Source organism: Leptosomus discolor, chromosome 8, assembly GCF_034619465.1.
Source record: "Leptosomus discolor isolate bLepDis1 chromosome 8, bLepDis1.hap2, whole genome shotgun sequence".
In the NCBI taxonomy this organism is placed as follows: Eukaryota; Metazoa; Chordata; class Aves; order Leptosomiformes; family Leptosomidae; genus Leptosomus; species Leptosomus discolor.
Genome location: NC_141398.1, coordinates 45,114,615 through 45,139,803, shown reverse-complemented (window position 1 = coordinate 45,139,803; position 25,189 = coordinate 45,114,615).

Below are 25,189 nucleotides of genomic sequence, written 5' to 3'. Positions count from 1 at the left end.
AAATGTTTTATTTTCTTGATTTATTTAAGAAGAGTGATCATAAAAGCCCTTAGTAGATATCAATTGTGTTTTCTGACTTCTAGGAGACTCTATGATTTGGGTCTTTGTTGCACAGTCACAACAGGAATTAGCTCAGACACATTAACAGTGAGGTACACACTTGAACTGGATGCTTTTTAGTAAAAAAACCCCACAAACCCAATGTCCACCCCAAATCAAAATCCTTAAACCACTTGAAGTATCGCTTAGATCTTACAGGCACACTTGTACATTGGTCACACTGTTTCAGTGAGTGATTTCTCTGAAACACAGACCCCTGACACTCACCCATGCACACCACAAAACATGCCGCAAAGCTCCAAAATTCCCCTGAGGACCTTCCAACTCTGACCCTTCCTTAGCTCTCACACACAAATATTTGTAAGTTCTCTGTCCACACGCCCTTGATCCCCAACTCAAAAAGCCCACGCTTCGACAGTGGTTCAGGCCACAGTTTTCCTACAGCTATGGCTAATCCGTAAAACAGCATATAGGCCATTTAAATTTATTAGCAGATCTGACAACAACCTTGCCCTTTCAGAAGCAAGAGATGGTTGAGAAACAAGTTCCAAGGTATCTGTTGTCTTAATAATCACTGAAATGCAATCTTGGTGTTGACCAATGTTGCTGACATTTTTCTCTGACAGTAAGACATAGAAATTCTTGTATTTCCTTTTAGTCTCTGACCATTTTTGTTCCTCTGCTGCAGTCCGATCCTCTTTGCTGTGTTGAAATCTACACAAGTAGCCTCACAAAAATCTGTAGCAGCACAGCAAACGTGGCGTCCGTGACCCAGAAGCCAGGGAACCACCAAAGTTGACTCCATCACTAAAGAAAAAAGATCCTAGAACTGCATCAGCAATAGACTTCATTTCTCATAAGATTCTAAACTGGCTTTAGTTTGAATACATGCAAAGTCCTACTTTAGTAAAACTCTCTGTTTCAAAGCACGCTAAGTCTACCTTATTGAGTAAAACAGTCTAAGAAATTAAGCTGGAAGCATTTAATAATGGCTCTCTTAGAACTGTTGAGACATTTTAAATGAACAATGTTCCTATCAGTATTAAAACAGAATTTCCTTGAACCAGTGATTCTCTCCCTCTTTGCCAATATCTGATCACCTGTTTGAATATATATACATATTTTTAGGTCTATTGCCAAACACATAAATGTTCTTAACACACTTAGGATTTGTATGCATGGAGACTCAGAAAATAAATTAAAGCAAATTAACTAAAGATCAGCATGCATAAGACAAACCATGTTCAGACCATAGCTACGTGCTCTTATGCATCAGCCCATGGTCAGACACTGTCTGCAGAAACAACTCCAACATCCTCCCCACATTTGTTTCTGCTGCCAGTGGAAGTTACCAACAGCATGGGTGTGAGCACATCTCAGTTCAGTTTCCCAAAAGGAAGTCTCCTGCACTGGTACATTTGTTCCCATCTCCTGCTGCAATTTATTTCATTCTGAGTTATACCACTCCAACTGTTTATGAAGTCACACTTACTAATGTAAAGTAGGTTGTAAACTGATCTGTGTTCAAAAGCTGTTGTTAATTGCTGATGGCAGGAGATGTGAGGTTGGCAACAGTCTCTTGAATCAGCTGTGCTACACAAGAAATAGTGGACCCATATCTAAGGTTATCTTTTCCCTAGCAACTTTTGTGTGTCTTGTGTCACTAAACTCACAAACAGGTCACAGAACCTGATGGGAAAAAAAAATGCAGAGCTTGAGCCTCACCAGTGAAAAACATTTCCAAGAGGAAACCTTACATTGGCATTGGTTTGCAAAAATATATGCAGAATGACCCAGGTAAACCTAAGCAGCCACCAGTTTTCAAATACAGAAACAAGAATAGATTGTGTCCTCCTGCACATGCATATCAGCAAAGTACAATCATGCTAGAGAATCTGAAACGATCACAAAATCATAGAAGGTATTGGGTTGGAAGGGACCTCTAAAGGCCATCTAGTCCAACCCCCCTGCAGTAAGCTGGGACATCTCTAACTAGATCAGGTTGCCCAGAGCCCCATCAAGCCTGACCTTGAATGCCTCCAGGGATGGGGCTTACATTACCTCTCTGGGCAACGTGTTCCAGTGATCCACCACCCTCATATTAAAGAACTTTTTCCTAATGTCCAACCTAAATCTACCCTTTTGTAGCTGGAAACCATTACCCCTCATCCTATCGCTACAAACCCTTGTGAATAGTTCTTTCCCTGCCTTCCTATAGGCCCCTTTCAGGCATTGATAGGTTGCTATAAGGTCCCCCTTGAGCCTTCTCTTCTCCAGGATGAACAACCCCGACTCTGGTTTTGCTCCCATTATCTCAAGCACAAAATAAAATTTGCTAGCTGATTGTTTTTTAGGCTTCATTTAAAAAAGATCTATATAACTCCAGTGTACTTCCTACTCCTACTTATTCCTGCATCATCAGTCATCCACAGCACTGCAAAATACCATGTCTGTCACTGTTATAGAATGTAAAGGTATATGCTACCTGTGATATGTTGCTTTAGGACTGCCGAGTGATTCATACTATGATGAATTCATACTATGATGGAGAACAACAGACATTTCAGAGCACGCCAGTTACTAACTTTTTTCACAAGTTATTTATAAATCTTTCAACAGATTACCATATTTTTTCTATTAAAAAACATAGAGCTATCACCCAGGAGCTAGCAGAAATTGTGGTATTTTACTCCTGTTCACAAAATATAGGCAAAAGTACTAGTAAGCTAGAAATATATATTGATTTTATTGGATACAGTAAGCAGAAAGGGTTGCAGACTGCAAGATGCACAGTTGCTTCATTAGAAAACAAATAGAAATGTCCCATTTCTGCAGAACCTGGACATTATTTGCATGCTGTCTAATGTGAGGAGACTTACATAGAATTTCCTTCTAATTAGCAAGTATATATGCCCAATACAATCGAGAAATAGGACTTAAAAAACTTTAAACATAACATAATATTTACAGTGTTATTATTCCCACCATTCTGGACATGAAAAGACTAGGTTAACAAAGACAGATATACAAAGGGGATCTTACCTTTTACTTCTCTGCATGGATACATCTTTGTTGTATCTTCAATATTTTTACGACAGAAATTTTTTTTTTTGATCCTAGAGAAAGTCTTTTGTCAACAGGTATCAAATTATTTCTGAGGCAGGTAAATGTTCCAATCCTGCTCTGGGAGGTTGAATAGGAACAGGTCCACTGCAGTTTAAGCAGTTTACCCTAGCAGGGCAAAGCAGAGCTAGAAGTTTACCTATGTTTCTATTCCATTCTCCTATAAACTAGGCATACTGTCTTCTATCTATTTATAGAAGTATATTATTTTTAAAAATGTAAGTAGATCATCTGTAATTGCTAACCATATATGATTCACTCACTAAAAGAATAGTTTTCAAGCTCTGGAATCTGACTTGATTCTTTCTTTAAATCTGATATATTGAAGGCTAAAATGGCACTTCTTTCACTTACTACATACTGCACCATTGCTGTGGAAAGAGACAGGTCTGTGAAGTGCATACAAAAAGGCGTTCTCTTTTAGAGTTGGATGGTAACTGTTAAAGCATGAAATCTATAAACTTGCCCAGATTCACAGAAGTTTGGGGGAGTAATACCTGTTTGCACCCACTAAATATCTCATTTGTCAGCATGCTGAAAAAGAACAGTCTGTAGACATGCATCTTTCTGCTATATTCACAAAATAAAAATTCATTGCCCCTCCCCAAACTGTGTAGTATCACAAGCCAATACTCTCCAAAAACTACGTATCATCAATGCTGTACAATACAATTTCAGTGAAACACTGATGGCTAAGATCTACTTCTTGGCAGAAAAGTCCATGAGAAAGGAACTTATTTTTATAAATTAGAACACTCATTTAGCATTTTTAAGAAGCTATATGGCAACTTTTAAGTTATATGATTATATGTTATATGACTAGTTAATAAAAGCTGTCTATAGTGAAGAGCAACCTAGAATAGATAAGACAAAATTTCTGCCTGTTTTATATCAAAGCCAGCTGAATCCACTGGAAACTTAACAAAAAATCTTAGTCTAAACATTAGAGAGACTGAAATTTAAATGTTACGATAGAAACTCATTTCACCTGTAAAAATCCTGTAATGGATAACAAAAATAATGCACCCATCATCATCAGTTTTTGCTTTGACCCTTAATACACTCCTCTTAGCCTACAAACCTGAAACCTTCCAAAACAACAAACTCTGTGTGTGTGTGTGAAACTGTTGCAACAAAACTGAAAATTAAATAAATGAAAAAGTATTTTAAGATTCCAGTCAATCTTAAACAATATCATCACGATATGATACTTTGTATCATCACATACAAGACCAGAGCAGAAACAGGACGTTGATCATATCAAAACCAAAAGGGGAAAGGAGAATTGTGCAGAGTTCAGCTTTGCTCAGAGCTGTCTGTATTCATACAGGAGGTTGTTATCGAGGCAGCTTTTCTGGTGATGTGGCTTCCTTAGACTCCAAAATGCTATTTGATGTTCATCCCAAGCATGGCGAAGTGTGGTTAGAAGCTAAAGCTGCGTTTTCACTTCTGATAATGCTATTTTCTGCTGATTTTCACACTCACTGTGGAAGGGATTGCCTCACAAAATCACCTCTTCCTTACATTGGTTTTCTAGTTGCTTTGCCTTTGTGTAGGTTTCGTGGAGTAAAAAAGGATCATGTAGTATCGAGTTTACAATCAACAAGACCTGAAACAAAAGTCTGTGTGACATCAGGAGGCAGCATATGAGCTGATTTTTTAGATTGTGCAGTCAAATAAAAAATAGTAAGTTAGCCTAATGTAGTGCCTTTTTATTCATATTTTTCTATTCTTAAAAAATAAAACTGTTTTTCAGGTTTCAGAAATAAAGAAATAAAAATCAAAGTAAGGAATGTTCTCAGCATTCTTGGAACAAGTGATTCTTCATATTACTATTTTTCATGGGAGTGACTGTCAATCATCAATCTTCAAATATGTCATAAACACCCACACATGCTATTTCAAAGATACCTAATGTAGGATATATAATACCATATTTCAAACTGGATTCAAAGCTTTTAATCTATCTAATAGTTAAGAACAAGGAAAAACACAAACATGAAATGAAATGAAATGTATTTGTTGTTAACTGCAAATATTCACTTTATATAAATTAATATGATGATTAATAGTCTATTACATATCAATTTAAAAATAATTTTTCATGATGATAGTGATCCTGAAATGCTTGCATCCATAGAGAACCACTGATTCCAGCACATGATCTGCCAAGCAGGACCAATCTTAAAATGCATGTTACGGCTTACCAATTATTCATTTCTAAAAGAAATTAATAATCTTTCACAGATTTTATGCCATTCTGACCTGATCTCAGTTATTCATCAAGAATTTACAATCCATAGAAGTGGGGAGGGGAAATTCCACAACGTCATATTTGTAGAAGGTACTCCTCTTCGAAAACAACACAAATATTCATCACAGCTTCTAGCCCTTTGCAGATTCTATTAGCAAGGTATATTAAAGACAGAAAAGATGCACATTACAGATTGCCATCCTGTTCGTAAATTATTAGAAAAAGTAATCTGCAACAGTGTACTTGGGCTGTACAAGGCAACAAATTATAGTTTGTTCTTGCTGTAATTGAACCAAGAGAGAAACACTGTAGAAAGTGTCTACTAGGCAATCAGAGGACAGTTTTAAGCAGGTCTACGCAAAGCCATATAGGGTGACTGTTTAGAAGGAACTGGGTAGGAAAACACATAGAGTGGAATAAGGAGAAATTAATACGAAAACAAATAACTTGAAAGTGTTTTGCTCTCTGATCATCATTGATGTTTTAAGGGACCACGTAGTGTTTCATTTAATCCAGAAAGTTTATGTATTACTGCAGTGACAGCACTGTCGGTTGACAAACAAATGGACCAGAACTATCTACGCAAAATTCATCAAGCAATCTAAGAACATTGTGACAGAGCACTGAAAGAAGTGGTTAGATCTTCCCTGGAAAGACTGGTGATCCCTCATAGTGCTTTATTCCAGCAGGCCAAGGACCTCACAGGATGCAAACAAGCCCGAGTCTGCAGGCAAGTGGTGTGTGGATTCTAAATAAAAGGAATTACAGATTTAAACAATGTTTAACCCAACATTCTCTTGTTTTTATACCCCTTAAATGAAAAAAAGTTCAAGGATGCATGGGGAGCCTAGGCACTACTAGTAAAGACATGGAAGGAACATCACGCACTTGCCTCCCCATTGGCTGGGGCAGATGGCAGGGCCACACTTGCACCACGTGCAACTCTCTGCATGGCTCCTCTCTCCAATCCAGTACATTGATGCAACTTCAGGGCCACTAAAAAATACTGGATATATTTCTCAATCTCAATTCCAGCTTTCAAATGAGTGCATTATTTATTCGTTAGTACTACATTCAAAGTGCTGTTTCCCTTGTTACTTGGTGAAATAAATGAAAGAACAGCAATATCACTCTAAATACCAATTTACAGCTCTTGGAAATCTCAGATGATTGTGTCATAAAATTGTCCTTACCCTACCCCCTCCACTTTTTTCTGCCTTGCATTTGATTGAGAGAATAACTGCCCACTGCAAGGAGCTAAAGGCTGACCTGGCAGCCTTACCTAACCAGGGGAATCTATTATAACGATCAACAGATTCCAAGTGGGAGGAAGGACAGTCCTGTACTCAACACCCTGAGCTTGGATCAGAGGATTGGGCTCTACATGTGAGGTGCACCTGCAAATACAGTTCTTCTCTGGAGGAAGACTGTGTTGAGGACATAGGGAAGACTGAAATGTCACACAGTTCACATGCTTGAATTTTTTTTCACTTCCTTGTTTGCTTACTTATTATATGGGAAACAAAATATTTATCTAAAAATATTTACACTTGATTACTTCCTGAATCTTGATTTTGATTTGTTTGGGGACATACACTAAAACTTCACATGTAGCTGAGCTTCTCATAACTGTAACACACAGTTCAGTCCCCTCTCTCAAAAGCTTCCCCTGGCTAAACTTGCAAACGCAGTCTGTTCCTGTGCTGTTGTAAGAAATACAGCAAAATGCAGGCAGTTTAAATTGTAGGCAGTTTTTGAATCTGATAGATTTACAACAAACTAACACATTTTGTGTTCAGGTCCTGTTTTTTTATAATTCTGGGAGAATTCTAGCTGTGACTATTCAAAAAATTCAGCACAGACTGGACTTTGGGTCCTAATCCCTGCTACTCTTGACACATCACACTTGTAAAGAAAATCTTAAGCCCAAATGCTTGCTTATTAGGATAAAAAGATTTCAAAAGTTTCATAGTTTTAAAAATCTATGATTTTTAAACCCCATCCGGTGATTCTCAGCATCCTGTCTGCGGAACTCTAGCAACACAGCAAGATGGCTGTCAGAACCAACCCTTCAGCTGGACACAAAGGGAAACTTTGCTTCAGAGTGTCCTACTGTTGTCCTTCGAGAGCTTTTGCTAGTCACCTCCCCTGAGTGAAAATCTTCCCTTGTTGGGTGGAGGAAGCAGTGGGGAGTGACTTTTCAAAGGGTTGCAGTTGTTAAGCACCCACTTCTGACCAACCTCTGTAGTGATTTAGACTCTAAGGAGCCCTATGAGTCATCCAAGAGCAATCCTTAAAGGGAATATTATCTATCACCTCTCACCTTTCAATTCCCTAGGAGTTGCTTTGGACTATTAAGACAGTCAAGTTACTTTAGTACCAGGAAACATGAATATGTATCTCCCCAAATTTTCAAGCTCACAGGAAATAGCAGATGCTTGATCCATGGAGATGGGTATGCGAAAGGAGGAATGCATATATGTTTAAGGTATGACAGTCAACTAGGAGATGCAACTAGGAGATGGCTCTTTCTGTTCACTTAACTGTTTAAACACATCTAGCTACTTTCAAATGGGCAGTAAAATACTAGCTGTTTAGGAGATGCAGACATGTAAACTATGACTCGAGAGGAGGATCTAGTGTGACAAATGCAAATTCAGTCTTTACTGTTTGAACAAGCAGCTCAAAGAGGCTAAAGTAGGCAGAGTTAAATTAAACCAAGGTCAGAATGTAACCATTGCTAAGACAGATTTAGACGGCAAACCTCAAATTGCTTGAGGACACAAAACCTGGTACTTTATCTTGAAATCTAACATGCGCTATCTGGCAACAGCATTGTTTCAATTATGAAACAATTCACATCTCTGCTGACACATGTAACTTGCCTAGCACATAATTTCAGGTAAAAGAAAAAAGGGTATGTTTTATCATGGTCCGTCATATCTTTGTCTATTGTTCTGCAATTTATTTGCATACCTAAAGGGAAATGGCCTTTTTAATTTCTTTCCCCTCTCCTAATCATCTGAGGCCTATTAAGAAGTGTTCTGTATCCTGTAATCAGGCAATTTATACAGTGTGCACCCTTAGGCTACAGCCATTACAAACAAGCTGAAAAACTCCTTTACAATAAATGCTTAGCATGGGAAGACACAATTCATAATTAATTTTTTTCTGTTTGCGTTGGCAGATGGTCCCAGACATTGAAGCATGGCCTGTTGCCCACACCTTTATTCTGAAGAGAAAAGGGCAGCCTTAGAAGAAAAAGAGAAAAGTCTGTAAGACTGCTTCACTTTGGGAATAAACACGCTCCCCAGCTTTTCATGAATTTGTTCATGTTAAAGACTGGATTCAAAAACTGTGGAAGTCAAAGGAAAATAAATCCCATTAACTTCTGACCAGGACCTGAGTTAAAGCCAAAAGAAAAATATTGACTTGAAGGACAGTATGACTGCTTTTTTTCATCATTTTCCATAAGGGTTATTCCTGAGGCAGCTCAAGAAGACATATTGTGTGGGTGGATTTGAAAATGATCAGCTTTGTATTTCTGAAAGCTGGGTACTCACTGAGGCAGCAAATAAAAGAGAGTTCTGCTTTTAGACACATTTTACAACATGCATTTTCCTGCTTCCACAGAAGGACAGCTGACGACAACTTCATTCTCCATTTACTTGTGTATTTGCTCACCGTTTACATGTTGCTTTTCAGTACTTTAAAACAACTTCTGGTGCACTTCTGAGTTGTTGGCCTCAATGCAAACTCCCCCAGAATGAGATCCAGCCAAGCAGACTGTCATTTTAGTGGTCCATGTCAGTATTATCTTGATGGTAACAGGATAGTCCTAACTACTACACAGCAAATTCCTAACTTAAGAGTAAATAGAGCTTTTTCTGTCTTGACTCAGAATACTGTGATCTTCCCTTTTGTTATGTAAGAAAACAGCAAGCTACATTTCCATATATGATCTCTAGAATGTGATCTAATCCAAATTCGCTCAAGTATACAGTGCATTATGAGTGCTGGTACTGAAACCCAAAGTCATTTACTGCCCATTCAAGATCATCTGTTTCGATTTACACATACAAAAAATGTGAAGTCCCTGGATGAACTCTGAGACATGGCACAGGGATTACAAGACTTTATCTAAAAATTTAGTTAGCTTTAGCCACATCTCATATCTGTGCTATCTAGTCATAGCTATTTACCATAGCCTCCTAGGGCCAACATCAAATACAGGTGAGCTGGACCAACTCCAAGGAAGACATGACATTGTATACTTCAGGTAGTGACACTGACACAGAGCAATCAAACAAAGTTACAGGTCATACCATGCCTCCACTCACCAAGTCTCTATAGGCTTTATGAAGTTGTTGCTGTTGACTTCAGGTATTTTTCCTCTGAAAATGTAAGAGTCGTCTTGTAGTGGCACCTACAAGGCATTATGTGCTATGTTATAGTTTTCAAAGGAAAAAGAAAATAGGAGCATTTAGTCTACAAATATTTTCCTGCCCACTGAAGCTAATCTTCAGTGTCGTCCAATTTCAAATGGCAGAGCTAGGCCTGAGAGCCAAGCACAGAGAATCATCCCAGGGTGGTACAGCCACTTACAGTCACTTCCAGGCAACACATACATGCGGGAATGGAAACTGGGTACAGACTTTTCACTGTGGTAAATCTTACTGACTTCTACTTGAATAGGGTTTTGGGGATCACCAGAGTTGCTTAATGTTGCTTTGGTATTCTTTTTCCCATTGTGCCAAAGCCTACTTGCCTGACCGATGTTTTGAAATACCATCGGGAAAGTTTTTTTCACTATAATTTCAACCGGGCTTAAACCATGAGTTTTACCACCACACCACCTGGATTTCCATGTGAAATCCGAAGAGTTTAATCTAATTTGGAAAAAATAAAGCTTTTGAGTTTTCAAGTTTTGTTATTTATCATGTGTCCTAACCCTATCAGTCCTAACTCAACAGAGAACTTAGGAAAAAGCTGCCTGAAAATCTCCAATTCTGAAGAAATAATAAACTGTTTTAAAAATGGTGTTGTTCTCTCTGCAATGCAGAACCGTGTGGATACTAGCAGAGAACTAGGAATCACTAGATAAGCCAATGGCCCAAGGAAATGTACTTTCAAAAAACCAATCTGCTTCCTTCAGATAAACACATTACTCTTTCTCGCTGTTTCTTGCAGTTGATGAAATACACCTGTTCCCGCCTCCCTACGCAGTTTTAGCAATGCCTGTAATAATAGTAATAGATTGTTACTGACCTTCAGAATGAAAACTAGCTTATTTTATTAATATGACCAAATCTTGAGGCCATTAAAAGATCGTTTTCTTAGCCTTTCATTGTGTATTCAGTAGACATGGTAGCCAAGGGTCCTGTCTTTTTCCCTTTCCTTTCAGTCACAGAATAGTAGCTTTCTCTTCTCCCTCCTTCCCTGATAGACACTTAAAATTCGAATTACAATTATACTCGACCATAACAATGTACAGGTAAGGCAGTCATTGGGAGTGAGCTACTTGACAGAGCCTCTTTATTTGTTTGGATGACTTAATAAACTGTAGAAGCTGAGGTCATCAAAACCTCTCAATCATGTTGTAGGCTAATGCCAACAGCTGTAACAGAAACTGATGATGTAAAACATGCTAAAGATGCCAAACCCAAGTTTCAGACAAGTCAGTCTGTAACAAGATTATTTTCTACTCTAATATTACACAACAGTGTGCTCAGGTTTATTTATTCTGTTCTTAATAGTAATAACCAGAAACCCTGTTTCACTTTTTCAGGGATGAATGAATGCAAAGACTGTTTTGTCATGAAACAATATGACATCTATATTGCTTTCAGTTCCAGTTAGGCAGGAGGCAGATATTCAAATTGGATTTTAGAATCTGAGTTTCACCTTTTGGAGGAAAAAAAAAAAATCTTCTTATTAAAAAATACTAATTATTAAAAGATTGGGGGGAAAAAGAAAAAATAAATTTATGGCCTTCACCATTTTCTGCCTCTTACTTAATTCTTTACAACTCTAATCCAATTAGTCAAGAATTCCATAAAAAGAAAGCATGACTGGTACACCAAAAAAAAAAAAAAAAAAAGACAAAGAGCAAAATTGATTGATCAGATAAAATAAAAAGGCCTTAGGAGGATTGCAGATCATGAAAAACAATCTACAGACAGAACATATATAAATTGCTTTATAGATTATACTGCAGTATATTAGGGGAAAGAAAGTAAATAGAAAAGAGAGTAGAGCAACTCTACATGGTTTTCCTGGGACACCACTGTGGCAAAGCCAAAGGGTCAGATTCCAACATGTAATGCACAGCACGGATTGCCACACAAGTCTAAAAAAATCTGCTGACACTCGTAAATTGCCACATGTTTGGATTTCCAACAAGATCTCACAACAAGCTGTGTTACTGCAAGTCATTATTTCCTTTGGGGGAGAAAATGTCTCTAGTGATGTTAAAACTCATAGCAGGATGTACTATAGTGTCAGGATAGCTCACTGGGGAGCATTTCTGCCTCAAGGCCAGGAGTCTGTATATAAATTCTGCACCTGGGTAGGGGCTGGGAGGAATGGGACTAAAGTTTATCCAAAAACTGTATAGAGTCAGTGGTTGTGGACAATGCCACACTGACAAATCCTGAAGGTAGACCAGGACAGTGCAAGCCTCCCATTACTTACACATTTCAAAACTCTCCTGTGTGGAAAATGCATCTGAAAGATGTTTACATCAGCACTTCCCTTTTGAAAGGTATACACTGAGACGTAATAAGCTTTAGAGTTTTTTGTGCCAGAGAGACCCATGCTAATCTGCTAGTTTGCATTCCTCCAAAATCACAAACCAAAGAACTGCATCTAGTATTTCCCATACGTATGTGGTATGTACTTGTTGGGTTTTTCTGGAACATGGAATCAGATGAAAATAACCAGAAGCACTGAGTCAACTTGCTGATTGTCTGTGATATTTTCAAACTGATTCACAAGATCCCAGAAGTTCTTAGATGCTTTATATTTTGTGATGTCAGTCAAAAATATGACTTTTTCCTATATGTGGAAAAAACAATAGATTACATTGATCTGGAATGGCTTAAAACTAAACATTAATGGCCTACACAAAGCTCAACATCTTATCTGTTTTGCCTATGCTATTGTTTTAAAAGTGCATGGATATGTGACATTGCTGGTCTTGGCCTCCTGTTAATGTCTTGGATCAATGGCCTAAAGTTAGGAGTTAGCATACAAAATTGTTACTGAATTTTCTGAAGTTTGGACATAGAGAAAAGGAGAGAAATTTAGGCACCAACTTATCAGTGCCCTTTGACAGGTAAGAAGAGGCTGAGTTACCTACATCAAGTGTTCCTAAGTTCCTCAGTAGAGCAGAAATTAAACATCTTGCTATCGTGAACTGATTTTTGTCTTTATAACCCTACTGAGGGACAGGAAAGTGCTGCTGCGGTCTTATGAGGGGAAGCTCACAGTTACCAATGTGATCTGCCATGGACACACTGGATGATCCAAGAAACAAACCAAGTGGAACTGAGTTGCAGCCCAGCACCCTACAAATAGCAGTCTAAACGATCCCAACTCACATCAGGTCTGCACTCACAGCTGCAGGCAAGTAAGGACTGGCTGAAAGACCACTGACAGGTTTTTCTCAATATGCTGCCTGCACACATTTGGCTGAATTCAGTTTTCACAAAGCAGCCGGCAACAGCCAGTAGCAGGCAGCGTGCAAAGATCCATGGAAAACAGAAGCAAAAAGTGCCCCCCAAACAACACAGAACTGGATGTCAAGGCAGGCCCTGAGAATCAAGACATTTGTATCTTCCAAGGACACGTCTATATCAAAGCTGAAATTGAGGTCTGTCTCTGCCTTTTCAAATAATGTCCACACACGAGCCATCACGTACCAAACAACAAATATGGTGCCTTACATCAGCCCCAAAACATCTTACTAAAATAAAGTCTAAAATTTTGTACATGTGAACATTACTGCTAATGGCATGTGACTGGCTACTTTTGCCCATATGAAGTTTGGCCTGAAGTTGACAGAAATCTTTCCACTGGTCTTAGCAGGCTTTGTACTACTGTAAGAGCCAGCAATACCCTGTCAAATATTGAATAAAAAGCATTTTTATGAAATTAGGATATGAAAACTCAGATCTTATTCATGCATGTTATGCAGTACAGTGACAGTCTTAGAATCAAAACTAAATATTTATTTTATACTATGTTTTGAAGCAAGAAAACCCCATATACTTACATTTCTGACTACTGCTTAATTTAGTACATTAAATTGTCCCAGTGACATGCCTTTCTCTTACTCAAAAAAAAATATTTAAAAGTATCTTATATGCTGACTTCTGACTTCAAGTGGAAGGAGAAGAAATACTATGAATGTAATACCATGCTCCTCGAAATATATCCTCATTTCAACAGGACTGCTGATTTCAATCACATGGTATAATTAAAGTACATTAAAAAAAATTTGTCACAAAACCCACTAAAAAGCAATGATCAATTAATTAGTGAAAAACAAGATAAATTTAAATTAATACTCTGCCTAGGAATCATACATTATCTTGAGCCAGGGGAGGTTTAGATTGGACATTAGGAAAAATTTCTTCACTGAAAGAGTGGTCAAACATTGGAACAGGCTGCCCAGGGAAGTGGTGGAGTTACCATCCCTGGAGGCGTTCAGAAACGTGTAGATATAGCACTTCTGGACATGGTTTAGTGGACATGGTGGTGTTAGGTCAACGGTTGGACCTGATGATCTCAGAGGTCTATTTCAACCTAATGATTCTATGATTCTCATAAAAATATCACAATTGGCTTATATATTTATGCATAGAATTTACAATTAATACAAAACTGAGTTGAACAAAAATTTGTACTAGAAGTATAGGCTTGACTTAATTTCTCAAAGAGGCATTTTATTTCGTATACAAAAAGTATTTCTGTGTGTGCAAACTTGTTAAGAACATAAATTAACCTCTCATGCATAAATCTGCTGAGTCAGACAGGAAAAAGCTATGAAATCATTTACTGTATAAATCCCTCAATTTTTATTAAAACACCCGGATATTATAAATATATCAGCAAAGGACTTCAAACTGGGATGGGTTGCAGTTCCCCATCTGTTTTTATTAGACTAATCACTCATTATTTTTTTTTTTTACACATATGCTGCCAGGAAACTATTGTAGCTTAAGAAAAATGTATGGTCCACAATACATGCCCTGCATATATATGTACACACCTTACTGAGAAAATGAACTTATTCATTAGATTTATAGAGGGTGGGACCCAAAATTACAAGATCATCTAGGCTCAAAAGGCACATCTAGTGACGTTTGAGAAGGGCTTAACTCGATTCCTGTGACAAACCCTGGAGATACTAACCTACACCTTCATGCCCCTAAATCTGACTATGTGTTTGTATTACAGAAAGAGGTCAGAGCCTGTAGTTTCACTGTGTAACCTTGTAATGGGACATAATTTAACAGGACTATCTCAGTACAAAAAGGTCTCATATTATAAAATAAAAAACAGTTTTCCCTAAACATGTATTTAAAGGCCTGACATTTAAGTACAGTGAAATCAAACCAAAGTATTTTGAATTTATTTGACTTCAGAAGAGCAGTTCAGATGTCCTGATTTAGAAAAGCCCATTTTTATCTCAATCTGAACCATGACATATATTTAAACTTTAATCGGACGTGTACAATGCTATCATCAATGCGGTTGAAAACAGGAGGATTTAGGACTCTAGCACTATTACGTGGTTAGGTCTGCTCTTCATGGCCTGATGCACCATGGATGCTCTGATTTAGTTGTATTTCACAGAGATTTTTTCAGCAGATGGAAATGATGAGAAGAAAAGGCAAAGGGCACAGTCTAACATTTTATGAAGTAACCTTATGAAACTCCTGAAGAACATTTTGGAAAATAAATATGCACTCTTTTTGTTTTCATAAAAGTGTCACACTAAAGTGCTTTTCAATGGGGGAGTTCTTTAAAAACAGAATGGCATGACATGGCAGATTGACAACATTATGAGATAATCTGTTACATACCTATAATTCCTCAGTTTTAATAAAGTCCACATAATATTGATCTGCAACAGTTTTGACTCACTATCTTCATTTATGCAGTTGTAGATGACAATACTCTGAAAAAAGTTAATTCTTACAGCTGTTTCCTTTTGCCCACAGGAACCAGTGACATGAAAGGTTTATACTACTCTTTAAATGCAGACTAATATAATCTCTTTAAGCTAAGTTTGCTTTTTTCTGTCTTGTTCAATTGTGAGGTAGAAAGAAAAGAACAGAGATGATGGATTTTAGCAATATATATACACGCACACAAACACACACAAATGTATATAGCACAGACACTATTTCTCAAAATGTACCAGACTTATAATCCTAGATCTCCGTCTTCCAGAAACTTACAGCATCAATTACCTTATGTTTATGAATATGTCATCTGAGTCAAGGAAACTAGTTGTGTGTCTATAGATAAGCAGATGCATAATAGCATGTAAGAACTTACTAAAACTAGTGAGGAAAAAGCAAAACCTTTAGCACACCTATTCGTAATTTACCTAATGTAAGTCAAAATACAGCTAGTCAATTCCCTGCTTAGTATAAAACAGCATACCTTACTGACATGAATGGAGCTACGCTGATTTACACCTATTGAGACAGCAACCTAATAGATGTAAAGATAAATTCTGATCCTTGACACATTCCTGCAACTTCCATCAGTCCAAATATAGAATCTTGTTACATCATTATTTTTGAAGATTTAATCAACTGGAGAAGGAATGTGAAAATATGATTATTTTTTCTTCTCAGATGACTAGTTAAAAAAAAACAACCAACAAACCAGAAGTGAAATAAGTTACAAAAGACAGTTTAATTCAGGAAAACTAAGAAAAATAAAAAAGAAACTAAGGAAAAGAAAGGGAAAAAAAAAATTAGATACCCAAGGATTATTACCCAAAGATACTGCTTATGATATATAGCTTATGATGAATTCCATTCCCTTCAGCCAATAGCATTTAAATACTCCATACAGAGGAGGAGACTAAGAATGTTTCACCTCAAAGTAGCTGATGCCGTGGGCATAACACAGTTCCTTGAGACAACAGAGTACTTGATTAAAGTTCAGTCTCTGCTGGATTCAGTGCATGGACAGAAATTCAGGTTTTTCTGTCTTTCTAGCACATATTGGAACTACTAGGATGTGAAAATTATTCATTCTCTGCTCAATGTTACACTAATTAACCATGCAAAGTGGATCATCATCAAGAAGATGAGAATCAGAGTACACATCATCTTGTGGAAGGGTGAAGGCACTCTCTTGGAAGGTAGGAAGACTGAGATGTGATTGAGCCAAGACATCTCATGACATTTATTTGGTAAAAGGACAAAGCCCTCAAGTAGTTCTGTGACTTAGCCTTTTATTTCTTTGGCTTCCATTACAATGCACAAACCCAAAACATTTCGAAACGTCAATACAGTTCATTTTGACATTTTCAAAATGAAGCATTTCAACATTGTGTTGAAACGTTTTTGTCAGTTTTGTTTCTACTCAGACTATTTGTCAAATAGTTTCAGCCACTCTGAAACTTCTTTGTTCAGAAATGAATGTTACCCTGATTTTTTTCCCTTAGCTTTGATTTTCGAATAGCTTAGCCACAGCCCTACTTATACTCAGTAAAATTTTTGTTCTATTTTATTTCAAATGGTAATTTTAAGTAGAAGGCTTGCTGTAATCTGCAATGCAACAAATTTCTTAGTCAACATCAACCCTGTGAATGTTTAGGAGACCCTATGGTGTTTAGAATGAAACAGGATATGTAACATTCTGCTAATTGAATAAGACAGCTTTTATTACTAAGCAGTGTCTTTCCATTTCCTACTATAGTTAAGATAGTTATGTACATCTAATGCTTCAACATACAGGCTATAAACAGCCAAGTCATTGCAATGCAATTAGTAATTGCTAGTGTATTTGCATGGAAATTATTAATCAATTAATATTTTACAGGCAAGAGTAACAGCTAATCTTGGCCTCACAAGACAGTCTGTCTAATGACATATTTCCTAGACCACAGAAGCAATAGACTTAAAAAAACCCAGGTTGACATTGGTATAAAATGATTAAAATCTAGAATTTTCAATAATTCATTTCTACACATTTTGATGAGTAATTTATTTAGGAGCCCTGGCTTTAGGTTTGAATCAATAGTAGAAAAGCATGCTGAAATAAAATGCCTGTATCATTCAGATCAACTGAAATGAACAATACAAGTTTCAAGGACTCTCTGTGGTCTTTTAGTCAGTGTATTTTCACTTGGAAAATACAGCAGAAAGGCCAGTATTGTACCATCTCACAGTAGAGAAATTGCTTTAAAGTGTATGTTTTGGGTTATTAATCTGTTTTGAGTGTGTTGAAGATCCAACCATATCATAATATGTCGTACAAGCTCTACTGAAATCTTAAGAGAATATAATATAAAAAAATTGCAGACTTTATAAATGATGGCATGGTAGTGTATACACTCAGACTATGTAACCAGCTGGAAAGACAACTTAAAGCTAACCCTGGATTAAAAGTTCTCCTGACTTTAAGAGGAAAGTTTCAGCCACGCTCAAATATGAGCACATGCTTCTAGACACACAGCTGCCTATTTCTTCCTTTTGACAAAAGTAAGTATTATACCATGTATTAACTGTAGTAGGAATTAGAGTGCATGTAATTTTGACTTATAAACAGAAATAGAATTTGTAGCTGTTTAAAGACATAACTGAAAAACTATGATAATTTTAAACTAAAAAGATTTTTATAAGCAATAAACTACTGCAGTTTATAAACAACCTTGTCAATGCTACTATTATTAATCCTTTGCACTGGAGTTATTTTGCTGATTCTACAATTAATCATCACCAATATAACTTCCTTTGACATGTCAAAGAAAATAAATTAAACAGAAGTTTTTTCCAAAAAAAAAAAACAACCAAATCTTCATTACAGGTATGCTCTGAAGCCCAGTGAAGTCAAGAGGCAATTCCAGTTTTGAAAGTACTAGGTATTTCAATTCCTAAATTAAACTAACAGTAGCAATTTCCCTATCATCCACTCAAGCCTGACTCCTTCACAGGGATAAAGAAAATACATTTAATCACATTTACCTTGTTAGTAATTACAGATTTTATCAACAGTTTTATGCTCAACCAAATCCTACAATCTAACATGCAAGGAAAATTTGCAAATATGAGTTACACGTTGAAGTCACTGAAGGATATATGATTCTACAAAGGCTCAGACCCAGCTTACAGTCAACAGGTTTGGAGCCTTCATCAGTAACTGCAATTGCTGAGGAAGACATTTGTATGACTGAATTGTAAAGAAATATGTTTCTTAATGTCAACATGATTACTCAGGAACTTAAGTGAGACACGCATTCTTAGCTGTTTCTGGGATCAGGATCCTATATTGCCACTGGTATTTTCTGCAGAAATGTACACTACTATGATCCTCAAGAATCAATATTCAGAAGATGCACTCTGACAATAAAAATAAATTTGCTAACAGAGTTTCAAAAGCCTGCTAGAGACTCTCTTAAAACCTCTATCTTCAAAGGACAGAGTAAGAAACTTCAAAGATTACAAAGAAAGGAAACAAGCTGTTTCAGAATATCTGTGAAAAAAATTTAAAGCTTGTTTTTAGTCTTTTCTTGCCATCATTCATTAATTTATTTGCTCACTCAAATCCTCAAGAGAGCAAGGCCCAAATCCTGACAAAGTTACTGCACAGAACATTATTTTTAATTTTACATATGTTGCTCAAAACCTTGTGCTCAGAGCTACAAGAATATGTCTAGTCTCAGTCAAACATGGTGCAGTTCCGTACATTGGCTGGTAATGGTTAGCAATACGAGCAAAAGACATTGCACGGCTGGTGCCAAAGCTTTGAACAAAATTACTTCCTTTAACACACCACCACCTTAATTATGTGCTGGGGAACATAAAGCAGGTCAGACAATTTGTACTGGGACATCATAATTCCATCAGTATAATGCTGACACTGCTAAAGATTTATGAATGGAATGTTGTAATTATTTTTTTAGTAAACATATCAAGTTTCACAAATGGGGGGCTGGAAGTACTAATTAGCTTTTTTTTTTTTTTTTTTTTGCATTGTATCATATAAGATGTGGGGAGCAGAGGGTAGAAGGGAAGGACCTGTGACAAAAACAAGCACACACACAATTTATGTATGGCCTGTAATTCAAGCAGATGTTCTTATATAAGGGCTGAAGGGATTAAAGCCTTTCTGCACACAATTCCAGTTGCTAACTACCTTCTGTCTGCACATAGCCTTCCAGGCTATGACAGAGTTTTGCTGAGTTACATTTCTTTAAAAGCAAAAAGGAACAGAAGAAAAAGAATCTTAAAAATTTCTGCTGTTAAGTACCAGGATTTGGCAGCTTGACTGAGGCTCTTTAACCTTTAACTAGCTGGGTGATTCCACTGGAAGTTCCATTAGAATTATTATAACTGCATCCAAGATACAATTCTGGCAGTTTCCTTTGGAAATCTGTTCAAAAGAGCACTTGACCATAGTAGGCACATAGGAACTGGTATTGCAGAAAGAAATTGCACTCATCCTAAATCTGAAGAATTCATATTAAAATAATGTCCAGAGACTCCCCACTTGGTGTCTATGCTCAAAGATTTGTCAAGATAAGTAGATAGCTCAAACACAAGAAAGAAAGAGTAAAACCAGTTAAAAGCTCGATATTACAATATGGCAGTATCACAATACAATGGCAACACTACAAGTTGGGGTTAGAACATTCCAAAATTACTATTTTTAACAGTTGCCTGACAGACACGCTGCATTCAAAAGAAAGGACTGGTCATAACAGTGACAAATTCTAAAGCTTTCACTGAAGATTATATTCAAATTATCTAAAGAAAAAGTTGGCCAAAAACATTTCCTCAGACATGTTGGTGTGATTCCTCCCTGACATCATTGTAGCAACTCAATGTTCACACCAAGCAATATCCAGATATTTCTTCAGGCTTTTCTGTGATCACTTGTAGTCAGGCACTAGGCTTTCTATGAAGGAAATATAATAAATATAAAAATAATTCTTGTAGCAAGAAGGAAATGTTCAAGACTTCAGATCTGTATTATTCTTCCTTGTCCTTCTTGCACACTAGAAAAAATACACCAGCATAATCTTTCTAGAACAGTGTAATGACTTTTCTACCAGATATCCTTCTTACAACTAAGGAAGAAGAAACAACCATGAATTTCCTTCTTGCACCCTGTCATGCTTCTACAATTGGAATGCTTGTAACAATAGCACAGTCCTTATACTGCCTCTTAAATAATGCTCCAGCTCTCTCTATATGGGGAGATGAAAGGAAGGGGAACAGGATTGAGTTCTCAAAGTGGAGCTGGAACTGAATTTTCACAGTCCTATATGTCATGTTGTTAAGTAGCTTAACACATTTTTATGAAAATTGAATAGAAAAGATTAATCAAAATTTATCTCTTATATAGCTGGTATAAATTGTGTTTTTGTTGGATTTCATAAAAAAGCTAAATGCTGCCCCACCACCATCTGCAAATGATTTAAACAGTTTTAAATATGTAATTTCAAGGACAGCTTACCCACATCTACAGATAATGGACTGACACAATCTAGTTCAGGAACATTTTGTATAATCATCTTTTATAGTCTCCCTGCTTCATGAAAAGTTTCCTGAATATGTTGCATAAACACTAGGGATTTTAGCAGCATGCACCTCAGTGCATCTCAACATTTCTTAAATTATCTTTGAAATACAAAAAAAAAAATCAAAGTAAAGCATATAAGTCAAGGACATGATCCTATAAATGTGACAGCTAATGTACAGTGATAGGATAGATTTATGATCTCAGAATAAATATTAACATTAAATCTTTATCCAGAGATGGGCTTTCAATTATCCTCATATTAGAGCACTTCCAAAGAAATCTGGATAGCATCTAGATATCTTGGGATCACTTATTTTCTTTGAAAAGACTTTTAATATGTAGTTGATCATAGACACTCTTATCTTCTTGTGCTTCAAATATGTGACAGAAATGAAACTTTTTTTTAATGCCAGCCAGCTGCAGCACCTGCTCTTATGTTCATTCCTCATATTTCACTAGGGATTTGAAGCTTTGTATAACAGCTCACGGGCACGTTATCTAACTGTAGTCTTCCTATTTATGCTTTTGTCTTCAAGACGCTGAGTATAAAAAGGAGACGGTACTGGATGCTACGATTCAGTAGTATCAGTATGAGTACCACATGTAAAGGACGGCTTTTGCCCTATATCACACTTGAACTACCTTACAAATTTTGCATATAAAGGATGAAAAAAAATCCTAATTATTCTATAGACAAAAAGACAAAGCATACTTATTTGACTCTGGCTTATAATGTGAATAAGATACTAATTCATTATTTTTTTTTCCAGCATGTCTGAAACAACTGATCCTCAAAAGTTGTGTTTAGTCAATGAAAGGAGCACAATCAGGGCGTGACTGTGGAAGCTTCTGAGAATAAGACAGACATCCAGAGGCCACCACTCAACTGTGAGATCTCCTTCAGTGACATAATGATCAGCTGTACATATTGTCAAAGGAAAACCCTGGATAGGAACTTTCTTCATAATCTCAAAAGAGAAAAACAAACTTTAGAGTGATTTAAATAGCTAAGAATGTAGTCTGAATCTCTTTTTATCTTACTCACATTTATACTTTTGTTTCTAATCTTCGTATGCTTTTGCGTCAGATATTAGAAGGATCTCTTTTTTAGTATGAAAGCTGTAGTTAAAATGAGATTAAGGTGAAAATACTAGCCCATTTGAAATCTGTTTCCGGTAATATAAGGTAGAAACTGTTTCCTTACTCACCTGCAATCTGAAATCTGCACTGAATCCAGTGTGCCTAGACAAAGCATTAGAAAATCTCATATGACATTTTTGTAGTATTTTCCAAATTATTTCATAAGTATTTTTAAGTACTTGCTTTGAAAATACACCTTCACTAAAAGACAAATGAGTGGGGGAAACATTTCTTCCTTTTTATATCACAGACTAATACCTTCTTCATACTACTTTTAAACACTTCATTGGTGAAAAGCACATCATGAGAGAATAAAACATAGGATAAAAATACAGACTGACGTCTTGGAAGAGAAAACAGACGGTGAAATTCCAACATTACTGGTAGTAACAAGAAATTCAGAAGTGTAAGAGGAAGCAATAGTACAGGGCACAGCAATAGCACCAAATGAAACTTTTCTTCTGTACAAGCTTTAAAGACTATTACTTGCCTGGATCAAGGATTTGTGCCACCAGTGGTCTTGATAAGAAACACATGGACGCATTTTACATTGGTGTGAGGATGCGATTCTGGTATTATTAGATCAGTCAACAGCATTGCCCCAGGCAATGGGCATATTGTGAGCGTAATGGTATTAATTCTACTTCATTTGTTACAGCTTAGTTGTTTCCTTAGCATCACAATCCTTGCAACGAAAAGACAGAGGTCAGAAAGTTTTCCACTGCACTGAAGTTCCACTGTAAAGCCATTTGGATGCACATTCTGAAATCACTCTGTTGCAAGGGAGAAGTTATTAAAAAACAACACATAATTTTATGCTACTAGTTGCAAAGACTCAGTTGTGCATCTCAGTGCTGTAACCTCTCATCATGTAGAAGGCGAGGTACCACACTGTTTTGTGAATATTTGTGTAAACAAAGGATTGCATGTGAATGGAAGGGTGAGTAGGAAGAATCCACTCACATACAAGGAGTACTCTGAAGGGTTGGTTTGTCAACAAAATCAAGTTTCATTTTAAAAATCACATAAGCAAAACCCAGATATTTCACCCATCTATAGTTAGACAAAGGGATTCTGAGCTGTCTTCAATCTTCACCTTTCTCAGCTACAGCTTTTTCTTAACCTAAAGGATTTTTGAGCTCAAAAAAATCTATAATGCCTGCTGTGTACAGAGTTTGCAAAGATTTCTAATGAGAGCAAACTCTTAAAACCCCTCTTCTTTTTTTAGATAAACATATTTGATCTTTCCAGTCATTATCATTTTAACTTGCAAAGTGACATTATGCCAAAAAGAAGGAATTCATAAATTAGTTCCAATTTAGAAAGTTTTCTTGTCATTGTATAAATGACAGATCTTTAAAAAGACGACTTAAAATGAAATGCAATAAAAAATTCACTTTTGTGGCAGGTTTTTCTTTTCTCTTTCTTTTTTTTTTTTTAAAGACTGAAAGAATAAAACAATGTGCTATCAAAAAAGAAATGACTAGTACAAAAATTACAAATGTGCATCGACAGGAAATTAATTTAGATTCTCAGATTGGTTTAGGAAAGCTAAATTTAGTTGAGATAGTAACTACATAAAATATAAGCAGAAAACATTCTGAAAAGTTAAATTCATTTGTCAACAGAAATTAATAAAGCAGTATTCACATCCAGCTTATTTCTAAACCTGCTGGTGGCTAGAACTGTTGATACTTTAAATGCATATCTGCCCTGCTGAACTCAACTAGAAATTTGCTAATCATGTTACTGAGCCAACGTGTCACCCATGAATTTTGTTTTTATTCTCTTTAAGGACAGTAAAATTTAGATGCAGAGTTGAGTTTGGTTTTCAAATACTTTTAATGTCTGGGAGCACTTGACTTGAATTCCTTGAGCAGAATGCATTTCTGTAATGAAAAAGATATGTGGAGAAGTACAAAAAAAGATCATGAGCACAAATGATGCCAAGGTGACAGAGTGGAAGCCAATGGAAGGATTCCATCAATGAAGAGGAGAAAACAAATTTAGGGTTATGTGTGAAGATTTTTCACACTAGGAAAGCATTCTTACTTTTGAAACATTCAAATGAGGTACCACTCCAGGCAGTGACTACAGAAAAATCCTAGGGCTTCAGGGACCAAAGCAATCCTTCCAGTGGATTTGTTACTCTAGCTTGATCTCAGCTCAAAGCATTGTTTATCGAGTCCCACATGGCTGTTCTGGACTCAGGGATGGCAAACTCGTCAAAATACCAATGTACTGAAACTGCAATTTAACCACATGGCCACTAACCTATAGGAAATAACTTCCTGACATCATGTCATCTCTTGCTAACTATCCAGAGTTACATACAACACTTAAACTCCAAGATCTACCTTGCACGATAACAGTTACTTTCATGTTTAGTAAGTACATGTTTGGTCCTGTAACACTGAGATTTTACTACCCTGCTTTTTTATTTCTAGGTGTCTTTTCTGAAACTTTAGTAACTGCCAAACCTACAATTAAAATGAAGCTAATCAGGACTCTGTTCAACACCTCAGGTTTTGACTATTCATTTCTCAATGAGTTTTCATTAGTATTTTTTTATGAGTTCTCACACAAGAAATTTTAGCTTCAAGTTTTAGGTAAAAGAATTTTAGAAGGGAGCTACTTTTTCTTACTCAAGATTTCACAGTACTGTCTTATGATTCCTGCATCACCACATACTGTGAAAAGCAAACAAATTTTTGAAGCATTTTCATCTTTTGCAGCTCTGTAGAAGCTTCAGTTGAAAAGCAAGTCTTTAGGCAACTTAATAATAGCAATGTGCAGGTTTAAAAAAATACATCTGTCACAAGCCACACATATCAA